The sequence below is a fragment of the Lonchura striata genome, unplaced genomic scaffold (genome assembly GCF_046129695.1).
Source record: "Lonchura striata isolate bLonStr1 unplaced genomic scaffold, bLonStr1.mat Scaffold_189, whole genome shotgun sequence".
Lineage (NCBI taxonomy): Eukaryota > Metazoa > Chordata > Aves > Passeriformes > Estrildidae > Lonchura > Lonchura striata.
The window spans coordinates 195,082-207,549 of NW_027461122.1; the positions used below are offsets into that span (position 1 = coordinate 195,082).

The 12,468-nt window shown below is 52.4% G+C and overlaps 1 long non-coding RNA gene across 1 annotated transcript; it reads left to right on the top strand.

The window, feature by feature from the left end:
- The first annotated feature begins 9,655 nt into the window (after positions 1 to 9,655).
- On the top strand, positions 9,656 to 12,214 carry LOC144248605 (uncharacterized). The gene is made up of 3 exons (XR_013341896.1): positions 9,656 to 9,732; positions 10,331 to 10,466; positions 12,116 to 12,214. It is a non-coding gene; the product is annotated as an uncharacterized LOC144248605 (long non-coding RNA).
- Positions 12,215 to 12,468: the final 254 nt, after the last annotated feature.

A 12,468-nucleotide genomic window follows, 5' to 3' on the forward strand; every position in this document is an offset into this window, starting at 1 on the left:
TTATATATCGAAATATAGTACCTCAATATGTTGTGATAGATAAGTACTTGTAAAAATCAAAAATAGAAATATAGAAATAATTAAATATAGTTTAGAATAAAGGGGATTTTTATTTTCTATTTGGTAGTAGGTAGGGGTTTTATTATAAAAATTATACTATACAAAGCAGTTAAAAGTAAGTTGTACCATATCGAAATACTTGTGCTGCAAAAAGCTGATCTATGAATGTGAACGTCAATATTATTGTCCCCTCTATAGCATCCGACGACTGTGTCGGGAGAAAGAGGGTGAGCAGCGGGCTCGCAACAGGCGGAGGGCGGGCAGGGGGACGCGGGCACTTCACTGTTTTTGCGCGCCCTCCCCACTCCCCGCCACCGAGCCGCCTCCCCGCCGCGTCGCCGCCGCTCCCCGGTCCGAGCTGCTAGCGCGGAGTCCGCCTTTGCCGCCCGGAACCAATGCCGGGCTGCGCCTCTCCCCTGCCCCGAGTGCCGACGGGCGGCTGCAGTTCGGGCTCTGCGGGGCCCTTTTCGCCGGGAGCCGGGCACGAGCACGGGCCGAGAAGGGGACAGGGGGTCTCCGAGCGGGACCCGGGGCGCCCGCGGGCCCTTCGAGCAGCGCGGGCTCCGCCCCATGCTGCCACGGGCCCGGCCGCGCAGCTCCCGAGCCCCGCCAATCCCGGCCCGCCTTTCTCCGCCCTGTCCAATCCCGGCCGCCCTTCCAATCCGGGCGCGGTTCCTGCGATTTCGGCCCGCTCAGTCGCGGCCCGACTCCTCAGCCTGGCCCCGCTCCCCCGTGCGCTTGAGGCGCCGCTCCCGGCGCCGCTTTGGGAGCCGGCGGAGCGCTATCCCTGCTGCCGCAACCTCGGCAGGCGCTGGGGCCGGGAAGGGCGGGCGGGAGCTCCCCGTCAGGCGCCGGCCGGGATTTCTCCCAGGGAAACGGGCTGACGGCGGGGAGCGGGCGGACCCGGCCCCTGCAATGGCGGCGGCGGGAGCGGCGCGTGAGGGGAGCGCGGGGTGGTCGCGAGCCGAGCGCGGCGGGAATGGGCGGGCTCGGATTGGTGGGGCCGGCGCTGCCTCGGGTTGTGATTGGCTGGCTGGCCCGGCTCTGAGGCATAAGTAGCGTGCGTGGGGGAGGCGGGGGCGTCAGTTCGGCGGCGGGGCTGGAGGCGACGGGAGCTGCGGAAGCGCGTTCCGAGGAGGAGCGCCGCTGCGCCGGGACGGGTCCCCCGCGGCTGCCGATCCGAGGAGCGCTGGTGAGCACGCACGCGACTCCCGCGTCTGCCTGCGGCGGCGTCCGGGGGCCGGCGGTGTCCAGTTGTTTGCGCCGCGCCCTGCCCGGCTCGGGCGGCCAGAGGCTGGTGCGGGGCCTGGCGTGGCGCAGGGGGGACCGGCTGCTGTCACTGGGGAGTAGCCCTTTCGCGCTTTCTGGATTTAAAGTAACATTGAGAATACTGGGAATAAAGCCGGTTGTTTGCTTTCTTACTATTTGATTTTGATTTTACTTAATAATTTTATCTATATTGCATTACTTCATTGTTTTGTTCGTTTTATTAAGTTTAATTTGTTTCTGTTTGTTTTGTTTTTCCGATTTTGATTTAGTAAGGGTTGTGCGGCTGGGGCTGAATCACGGGTTGTGAGGTCACCGGAGACATAAAGGCTCAGGGTGTGGAATAAGGACTTTGGCACGAGTCAAGCCCAAAACAATGTGGAGCAGTGGAAATGCTGGGGCTGGAGTTGGATAAATGCCCTGGGAGAGGGGCATGGAGCTGCAGTGCAGGGCCTGCAGGAGATGCCTGGGGGTTCCCAGCTCCTGCCCCGTGGTACCAAGCAGAGGCTGAGGATGTGGGGGCTCGGAGGGTTCCAGGGCCCACGCAGCAGCACAAGGGCACCTATTGGGACGTGGGAGCAGGGGCCCAGTGGCTATTCCCAGCCCCTGGGGCTGCCTGGGGGAGGTGAGGGGGCCTTTGGGGAGGTGCTCGGCTGAAACCCAGGCTGTGGGGGAAGGTAGATGTTTGGCTTCAGGGCTCAAGGGTCCCTAAAGTTGGGATCCCATTAGGGTGGGTGGGATAGCTGCAAGAGGCATTGACATTATGACAGTAACTGATTTCTGCCCTTATCAACAGCTCCAAGCAGCAGTGAGAAGCAGGAGCAGCTTTTAGATGCAGGCAGTAGGAAGCTGAGGAGCTGGAGCTGAGGCAGCAGAGCCAAAGGACACAGAAATGTGGTAGGGTTCGGGGTAAAACCCCTGTGCAGCTGGGATAGGGAATATGGAGCTGGGATGGGAATTGCATGGCTGGAGCTGAAATTGCTTCAAGGGCTCTGATAGAGAGTGTAGAGCAGTTACTGGGGGAGGGATGGTTAGGATGGGGCAGGAATATGGGCTCAAGAGCTGAACTGAAACCATACAGAGCTAAAGCAAAAGCAAAGATCCTGCCCTGAGAGCCAGAAGCAGTGTTACGTAGCACTGCTGGGAAGGTGTTGAGGAGGAAGTGAAACGGAAGAGATGGCAGTGAAATAAAGCTTGTGGGTGAAGAGCTGAAATCACTGGGGCTGGGAAAGGGGATTTGTAGGGCGGCTGCTGTAATCACTGCAGGGCTGGGAAAGGGGGCTGCACACTCCATAGGATCCGAAGGGCTGGCACAGGGACTGTGGGGTTCTTGCTGCCACATCCCTTTTATGCCTGTGACATGGATGCTGGGGCTGGGCTTGTGACTGAAACTAGAACAGGATGTGTAGTGCGCACGTGGGGGCTCTAACATTGCGCCTGAAAATCCCGGCAATGCAGTGATATGTTCTCGGTCTGCGACGGCACCTGTGGGGCTGGGGGCAAAGTCACTGTGGGGCTGGGATTGTGTCTGAAAATGGAAAAAGAATTCTATTGCTGAGAGCGGGGTTCTGGGCTTTGAATTGAAATAATACAGGGTAGGCACAGTGGGTGGGCATTGGTGGGTGGCAGCTGAAATCACTTCAGAACTGGGATATTGATTCTGGGGTGGGCTTAGACACCCTGGGGCACGAGCTGAAGTGTTGCAGAGCTGCAGCCAAGGCCAAGATCCTGCACGCTGAAGATGGAGAAAGGCACAGCTGGAGCTAACGAAGAGAGCTGGCAGTTAAATAAAGCTTGTGGGTGAAGAGCTGAAATCACTGGGGCTGGGAAAGGGGATTTGTAGGGTGGCTGCTGTAATCACTGCAGGGCTGGGAAAGGGGGCTGCACACTCCATAGGATCCGAAGGGCTGGCACAGGGACTGTGGGGTTCTTGCTGCCACATCCCTTTTATGCCTCTGACATGGATGCTGGGGCTGGGCTTGTGACTGAAACTAGAACAGGATGTGTAGTGCGCACGTGGCGGCTCTAACATTGCGCCTGAAAATCCCGGCAATGCAGTGATATGTTCTCGGTCTGCAACGGCACCTGTGGGGCTGGGGGCAAAGTCACTGTGGGGCTGGGGGCAAAGTCACTGTGAGGCTGGCAAATGGACTGTGGGGCTGGGATTGTGTCTGAAAATTGTAAAAGAACTCTATTGCTGAGAGCGGGCTTCTGGGCTTTGAATTGAAATAATACAGCGTAGGCACAGTGGGTGGGCATTTTTGGGTAGGAGCTGAAATCACTGCAGGACTGGGATATTGATTCTGGGGTGGGCTTAGACACCCTGGGGCACGAGCTGAAGTGTTGCAGAGCTGCAGCCAAGGCCAAGATCCTGCACGCTGAAGATGGAGAAAGGCACAGCTGGAGCTAACGAAGAGAGCTGGCAGTTAAATAAAGCTTGTGGGTGAAGAGCTGAAATCACTGGGGCTGGGAAAGGGGATTTGTAGGGCGGCTGCTGTAATCACTGCAGGGCTGGGAAAGGGGGCTGCACACTCCATAGGATCCGAAGGGCTGGCACAGGGACTGTGGGGTTCTTGCTGCCACATCCCTTTTATCCTCTGACATGGATGCTGGGGCTGGGCTTGTGACTGAAACTAGAACAGGATGTGTAGTGCGCACGTGGGGGCTCTAACATTGCGCCTGAAAATCCCGGCAATGCAGTGATATGTTCTCGGTCTGCGACGGCACCTGTGGGGCTGGGGGCAAAGTCACTGTGGGGCTGGGATTGTGTCTGAAAATGGAAAAAGAATTCTATTGCTGAGAGCGGGGTTCTGGGCTTTGAATTGAAATAATACAGGGTAGGCACAGTGGCTGGGCATTTTTGGGTAGGAGCTGAAATCACTGCAGGACTGGGATATTGATTCTGGGGTGGGCTTAGACACCCTGGGGCACGAGCTGAAGTGTTGCAGAGCTGCAGCCAAGGCCAAGATCCTGCACGCTGAAGATGGAGAAAGGCACAGCTGGAGCTAACAAAGAGAGCTGGCAGTTAAATAAAGCTTGTGGGTGAAGAGCTGAAATCACTGGGGCTGGGAAAGGGGATTTGTAGGGCGGCTGCTGTAATCACTGCAGGGCTGGGAAAGGGGGCTGCACACTCCATAGGATCCGAAGGGCTGGCACAGGGACTGTGGGGTTCTTGCTGCCACATCCCTTTTATGCCTCTGACATGGATGCTGGGGCTGGGCTTGTGACTGAAACTAGAACAGGATGTGTAGTGCGCACGTGGCGGCTCTAACATTGCGCCTGAAAATCCCGGCAATGCAGTGATATGTTCTCGGTCTGCAACGGCACCTGTGGGGCTGGGGGCAAAGTCACTGTGGGGCTGGGGGCAAAGTCACTGTGAGGCTGGCAAATGGACTGTGGGGCTGGGATTGTGTCTGAAAATTGTAAAAGAACTCTATTGCTGAGAGCGGGGTTCTGGGCTTTGAATTGAAATAATACAGCGTAGGCACAGTGGCTGGGCATTGGTGGGTGGCAGCTGAAATCACTGCAGGACTGGGATATTGATTCTGGGGTGGGCTTAGACACCCTGGGGCACGAGCTGAAGTGTTGCAGAGCTGCAGCCAAGGCCAAGATCCTGCACGCTGAAGATGGAGAAAGGCACAGCTGGAGCTAACGAAGAGAGCTGGCAGTTAAATAAAGCTTGTGGGTGAAGAGCTGAAATCACTGGGGCTGGGAAAGGGGATTTGTAGGGCGGCTGCTGTAATCACTGCAGGGCTGGGAAAGGGGGCTGCATACTCCATAGGATCCAAAGGGCTGGCACAGGGACTGTGGGGTTCTTGCTGCCACATCCCTTTATGCCTGTGACATGGATGCTGGGGCTGGGCTTGTGACTGAAACTGGATCAGGATGTTTTGTGTATATGTTTTTTAATTGTGTAATCAGATGGATTAAGAAAAGCAGACACCCGTAGCAGAATTCTGTTGGATCTGTGTCTGTGAGAATTGGGATGCGTGCTGGAGATGGAGAGACGCTGTTGGAGAGTGGCAACAGCGGCAGGTGTGAGCTGTTAGGATGTACAGGGCTCTGAGCAGCCCCAGGTGTGAGCTGTGAGGATGATGAGGAGGGGGCAGCTCCTTCGGTGGCTGATTTAGGGGGTTTTCCTCACATCTCTTTTGCACGGAGCTGCTGGAGGAGAGGAGTTTTTGGGGGTTCCCGTGGCTGTCTCCTGGAAGGATGGTGAGCGCTTCGGACAGGGTCCGGGGGATCACCTGGATCCCCACCTGGATACGTGGAGCATTGCTCAAAGGAGCGGCCGAGGGACAAATCTTTGTGTCGAGAAGCAGCAGTCAAGGAGGTGAGCCGGTGCGCTTTTATAACGGGGACTTGTCCCCTTTCCCTTTGAGATTTTGTCATCCTGAGGTTGAATTGGAGGGGGCAGTCCTGTTGTCCCCCCTTTTAAGGGGTTTGGACTGAGGTAAAAAGCCCCCTTTTGCCATGGTTTGAGGAAAGCCGCTTCTTTTCTTCTCTTCTAGAGGACGCGATTGAAGGGAAGCCTACATTTCTTTTCCCTTGTTGGGGTGAGGTGAGCGCCGGAGCGTGGCGTCAGAGTCGGGGCTGCAGAGGAAGGGAGCTGCAGCCGTGGCAGCGCTGGCAGGGCGGGGGTCGGGCTGTGCCGCTGCATTCGGGGCGCTTCTTCTGCCCCCGGCCCGGCAGCGAAGGGTCCGGCGCGGAGCCCTGCCGGCAGTGCCGGGGCTGGCCGGGGCGGAAGGGGAGCTGGGCGCGGCTGGGCTGCCGCGGGCCCGCCGGAGCCGCGCCGGTGCGAGCCGTGCGGAGCCGAGCGGAGCTTTGGCCGGGCCGGCGGGCGGGGGAGGCGGCGCGGGCGGGGCCGGTGCCGGCCGGTGCCGCCGCTCCGTCCGCTCCGGGCGCGGGGCTCGGGCGCCGCCGGGGCCCCCCGGGCCCGGTGCCGGCCCCGCCGGGCCGGGGGCAGCGGGCGGGGGTCTGCCGGCGCGGCGCCGCCTCTGCTTGCCGGAGGAGCCGCTTTCCTGCCGGAGCCGCGCTGCGCCCGGGGCCGGGAGCGCGGCTCCGCATCTTCCAGCCTCCCTCGCTGCGCTGCTTTTGAGGCGCTCCTGAGGAGCTCCTGGGATCGGTGGCTTTTGATCGGCGTCGCTGTAGGAGAAGGGCCCCGGGCGCTTCTTGGTTGTTACCGTTCTTGCTTCGGGTGCTCGTGGCAAGGTTTTTGTTTTTGGGTTGAGTGTTGTTGTTGGATTTATTTTTGATCGGTTCTTAGGTTTTTTAAGGATGCGTTTCTAAAGGTTTACACTGGTTTTTATGGGTCGGAGCATGTAGTAGAGGGTCGTTTTTCAATTCGGTTGTGGAGGCTTTTATTAGCGCGAGGGCGTAGTATTTGTTTTGCTGGGCTTGAGGGAGTGCCCTGGAGTTAATCGGTGAGGTTTTTTTTAATATTGATGAATGCATTCTTGTTTATTACACTATAGGGGTTTCATTCGTTTGGCTTATTTGATTGCCGTGTATGTTTCATTGTTGCAGAGAACTTGGGAGATATTGTTTGTGGTTACATATCTCTTTTGGCGACGTGTTTCTTTCTAGGTGGTATTTGTGTTTTGATGGTTTGAGGCAATTTTTGTTTCTTGAGTTAGGAATACTTATTTTGTTGTTGTTAATTTAATTTTTTTTTGTTGTTGTTCGATGTGTTTGGTTGTTGTTTTTATTGGTTTTATTTTTGGGAGCATGGGCATTTCCATGGTGGATCTCTTTAGGTGTTTATTTTATTTGGGGGGTGAATTTTTTGTTTCTTCGTGGTTCCCATATTTTTATATCTGTAATTATTTGGTGGGTTTTTTTAGTTAATTTTATAGAGCATTGGGTTCTCTTTATGAGTTAACGTAGTGGTAGACTTTTGGTTATTATTTTTTTTAGAATCGTTGGGAGTCTCTTGTATGGTTTGGGGTATGGTAAGTTAGTTGGCTTTTTTTTTTTTCCTTTAGAGTGGTTTTTGTGATTTGCTGTGTGGGTGTCTATAGGGTTTTTAAAATGTTTGTTTCGTTTTTGTGACGTGATAAGAGCTGCTAGTGAAAGGAGTGTAGTGCGGGTTTTTTTTTGCTGGTAGTTGTTTGGCTGGTGGAGCCTTTCTGAATTTTTTGGACGGTATTGGTGGGAATTTGATGCTGTTTGTTTTGGCATTTTATTTTTAGGAATTCGATTATAACTGCAGTGTTTTAACTATAACTCTAATGAAATAGAACACATGCATAAACATGATAATGGGAATATGAAACTTCAATTTTAAATGTAAATGGAAAACATATAACTTAAACATGTAACATAAATAATGCTGTCCATTACAATTAGGTATAACCTTGTTTGATATGGAGTATTTTATATGTTTATATGCATATAAATATCGATTATAAACATAAATGTCCATACAGAAATGTATAATTAATACATGTGGATATATGAATATTACAAAACAATAGGAATCAATACAGTACCTAATGCGTATTTTACTGTATGTGTCTTATTATAACGCATTTCATGTCATAAATACTATATATCGAAATATAGTACCTCAATATGTTGTGATAGAATAGATGAGTACTTGTAAAAATCAAAAATAGGAATATAGAAATATTTAAATATAATTTAGAATAAAGGGGATTTTTATTTTCTATTTGGTATTAGGTAGGGTTTTTATTATAAAAATTATAAATAGAAATAAAATAAAATTAGAAATCTTTGTATAGAAATATATCCTAAATACGTTAAGATCTATATAAAAATTCAAAGGTAAGTAAACATAAGTATTAGCAGTGTGTATGAAATAGAATTTAAAAAATAATTTATCTATCTCGCTACCTTATTATATATGTATAAAATATATTTATAAATGCATCAATATAAAGTAGAAGTTAAAAGGTGGCTATAATGATGAAAAAAATATAAAAATATTCGAAAATCGTTTAAAGAAAGGGCTTTTTTGTTTTTATTTGGTTGGAGGCAGGGTTTTAATGGAAAAGATATGAATATACATTTTAGTTTGATATCATTCTATATGTGGAAATATATAATCAATGTATACAGGTGTATATATAAAAATATGAAATAGAAATAAAAATTAGTATTAGGAAGAGATAGACTATAAATAGCATCATACATCAATCTACATTTAAAATATAAATTTGAATATAAATGCGAAAAGTAGAGATACATTTAAATTGAGTTTAAATAAAGGGGTTTTTTTAAAAGATTTTTACTTGGATAGAGGCAGGGTTTTTTTTTAAGCAATACAAACCTTTTAGAAATCTAAATCTAACTATAGAAATATGTAAGCAATCTAATAAGATATGTATAAAAAATAAAATGTAATAAAATAGAATAGGAATAAATGTAAGAAATTATAAAAATACAATTTTCCATCAGTATCCATTCCAAAATCGAATGTGAGTATAAATCTGAAAAATATAAAACCAAGCCTTGTTGCAATGCAGTTTAGGAGGAAAGCTTTTTTCTTTCGGTTCCTGTCGGGTCGCAGGCAGGCTTTTTGTTCCGTTCTTTCCCGCGCGGACGCTTTGGGGCGTTCGCTGCCGAGGCCGTGCCGGCGGGGACGGCGCGGTGCTGCCGCCGTGTGGGCAGAGAGCGGTACTGCAGCCCGCGGCCGCCATCTTGGGAGTGGCGTGGCGCGGCCTCGCTTGACCTTCTCGAGAGGGCGCGAAAACGAGGACGTTGAAACTCGAGGACCCGTGTCTGTTTTTTACACTGCCTGAATTGCGCTCAACGCCGGCGCCCCCCGACGGGATTTTCCGCGGCGGTTCTGGTGCCGTGCACACGGGCTGTGGGGTCAGCAGCACCGCGAGCGTGCGGGTTTTTGGCGGGAGCCGACAGGCATGGGCGAAAAACGCCTCTCTCCGTCAAGGTCCCCACGGGCCGCCATCGTGTCGCGGACCCTCTGGACAAGTGCTGCCGCCTTGTGGGCACAGGGCGGTACTGCAGCCCCCCAGCCGGAGCCCGGCCGAAGCGGCGGGAGGGGCGAGGGGCGGGAGCGAGCGGCGAGCGGGGCGGTGTCTGTGAGTGAGGGGAGGGCTGGAGGCGGCTCCGCGGGCCGAGGGCGGCCGGGGCCGGTGCCGGCCGGTGCCGCCGCTCCGTCCGCTCCGGGCGCGGGGCTCGGGCGCCGCCGGGGCCCCCCGGGCCCGGTGCCGGCCCCGCCGGGCCGGGGGCAGCGGGCGGGGGTCTGCCGGCGCGGCGCCGCCTCTGCCTGCCGGAGGAGCCGCTTTCCTGCCGGAGCCGCGCTGCGCCCGGGGCCGGGAGCGCGGCTCCGCATCTTCCAGCCTCCCTCGCTGCGCTGTTTTTTAGGGTCTTATCGATGTGTTTTAAGGATTATGGAGCTGTTCTAAGAGCTCTTAGGAATATGTAGGGATTTTTTTTTTTTAAAGCTTCTTTGGGGGCTTTTAGGGGTGTCTTAAAGTAGGGTATTTTTATTGTATTTTAAGGGCGTTCTGAGGCTATTTTTATGTTTTTGTGGGGGTTTTAAGGCATTTTGAAGATGAGGGGTTTTTTTAGGGCATTTTTATGGGGTTTTAGGGTCTTTTCATGGCATAGAGGCTGAGGGGCAGCTTGAGGGGCACTGTGGGGCCTTGAGGGTGACGGAGGCTGGGAGCTGAGGGGGGAACAGGGGAGGGGACAGTGGGTGACACAGAGAGATGCTGAGGGGGGCAGGGGCAGCTGGAGGGTGACACAGAGAAGCTGGGGGCTGAGGGGCAGAGGAGAGGGATTAAGGGTGGCACACAGGAGCTGAGGGGCAGCTGAGAGGGGGCTCGAGGGTGACAGCCAGAGCCTGAGGGCTGGGGGGCAGAGGGAGGGGTCAGGGGTAAAGGGTGAGGCCTTGAGGGCTGGACAGTCCAGTGGAGATCAGGGCTACAGGGTACAGCTTAGGAGGCAAGTTAGGGTACAGGTACGGCACCCCTCACGCCACCCGTACCTCACCCTAAGCAGCCTTTTCCCTTTTCAGCCCCAACAACAGCAGCACAGCACAGCAAGCCTGACAGCGAGACCACACCGGAAGCCTCCCAGTGGGACAGGGCAGCGACCCTCGCACCAGGACAACGCCGGAACCCTCAGAGGACAACAGGACCCGCTGCTAAAAGGTAGGGATGACATCTGTGGGCTAGAGAGCAACAGGAAGGGGTTTGGAGGCTGAGCAGACTTCCTCGAGTGTTTTTTTTTTGCAGGGCTATTAGGAATATTTAGGGGAATTTTGAAGGCTTTCTCTGGTGACTTTTAGAGAATTGTTATGCCTTCCTAATGGCTATTGTAGAATTCCTTGGTGCATTTTTAGTGTCAGGATGTGGGTCTGACAGAATGCCCACTGAAAATGCAGAGTACTACTGGAATGTACTGGAATGCTTTGGGAAGGTGCCAGTGGAGGGCCAGTGGGTAAGGTGCCATGATGCTGGTCTGAAGGTTGTGATTTGTGAGCAAAGCGAAGTGGTTGTGGTTAGGGTTTTATGGTGGCAGATTTCTTGAGGTGAAATCCAGCACAGAAAATATCAAGCCCCAAGCTTTGTGCTGTCAGTTTGCAACAGGTATTTGGTAAGAAATAAAAAACCCTGAGTACTTGGGGATGGGAGATTTGGACTGGGAGAAATCCTGCACTGTTTTGACATTGAGGAGGCAAAAGGAAATTTAGGACCTGACAACCCAGGGGCATTGCAGGGCCCTGTGAATAAATGAGGGATATCTACTTGGTGAAAGCAAATTCAGCAGCCCAGGTTCCTGGCGTCAGTTTGAAGGGCTCCCTTGGCACTGTCAGAAAAGCACAAGTTTGGGGGGGGGGGGGCAGCTGGGGTCTGAATATATCCTTTAATATTCGGATTATTTCCAGTCAGCCTCACCCTAAGACCCAAGGAGCTCTGGGCACAATCACAGGCCATTTTCCCTGGGAAAGAAAACTCACCAGTCCAGGTTCCTGATGTCAGTTTGTAGGGCTCCCTATTATATTTTATATTATCTTTATTATAATATTAACTATAATTAATATTAAATATAATATAATATTAAATAAAATATATTTTATTATCTTCCCTGCAAGCAGAAGGAGGTGCAGATTCACGGTGCTTTGTGCTCAAGAGGGGCAGTGAATCTCTGTGGGTGCTTCTGCCCTTTTTCCCTGACCCTAAAGAGAAGGGACACTGTCCCTGCATGGACAGTCTTGGTCTGGAAGTAGTTGGCCTCAGTAACACAGTGTTTTAAGGGCAGAGGAGAGGAGAGGTGGTTCCCATGCCTGTGGGCAGCTCTTCCCGAGAGCAGGAGAGGGGACTGCATTGTTAAGTAGGAAGTGGATGTGTTTCCCAAAGAAAACTTCAGAAATTAAGCTCCAGGGGCAAATACTGTGAGGTTCTACCACCTCCTTGAGGACAGCGTTAAAACCACAGAGGCATCAGCAGAGCTTGGAGCAGGACTGGCCAACCCCAGAGCGCCTCACGAAGCCCTCTGTGTGTCTGTGGCAGTCGAGTAGCACCTGGGGGGTGCTGAAAGTCCCAGTTCTGAGAGAAAATTCTGTTTAACTTGTACACGTTGGCTGGGTGTGTCCCCCCAGTACAGCTCGGTTCTTCTCTGAGGCGGTGCCTGACAGGGTCTCTCCCTGTTAAGGGCCGGGCGTGTTTTTGGCACAACACAGCAAAGTGGATTATTTGCCCGGCGTTCTCAGGAGAATAATGGTGAGCAGCAGAATTGCTGGGTTGTGGCTGCTGTGCGGCTGAGATCGTGCAGTGATGTTTGGTGTTCTCGATTGTAGCTGAGCACGGGACCACAGCCCGGTGACCATAGGACATTCCCCGCAGGCGAAGCAGCCTCCATTGCCACGCGACGTGGATTCTCATCCCCAGATGCCAGAGAGATAAGTGGAGGGCTAAGGCCCACAGTGGGGGTGAAAGTGGGGTGCTGGGAGGGCCTTTTGAATCAGCTTTGGGGGCAGGGATGTGCAAGAAGTGTCCCCTTAGACCAGCTAAAGGGAAAGTGTCTGTTTTGATCACAGTGCTGAGGTGCTCAGGGCAGAGCAGTTCTGGTGTGTGTCCTGTCACTTGTCTCTGGTGCACTCTGTGTTCTTTGGGTCTCTCAGTCCTTTCTTCTCCTCAAAAGCTCTCTCTC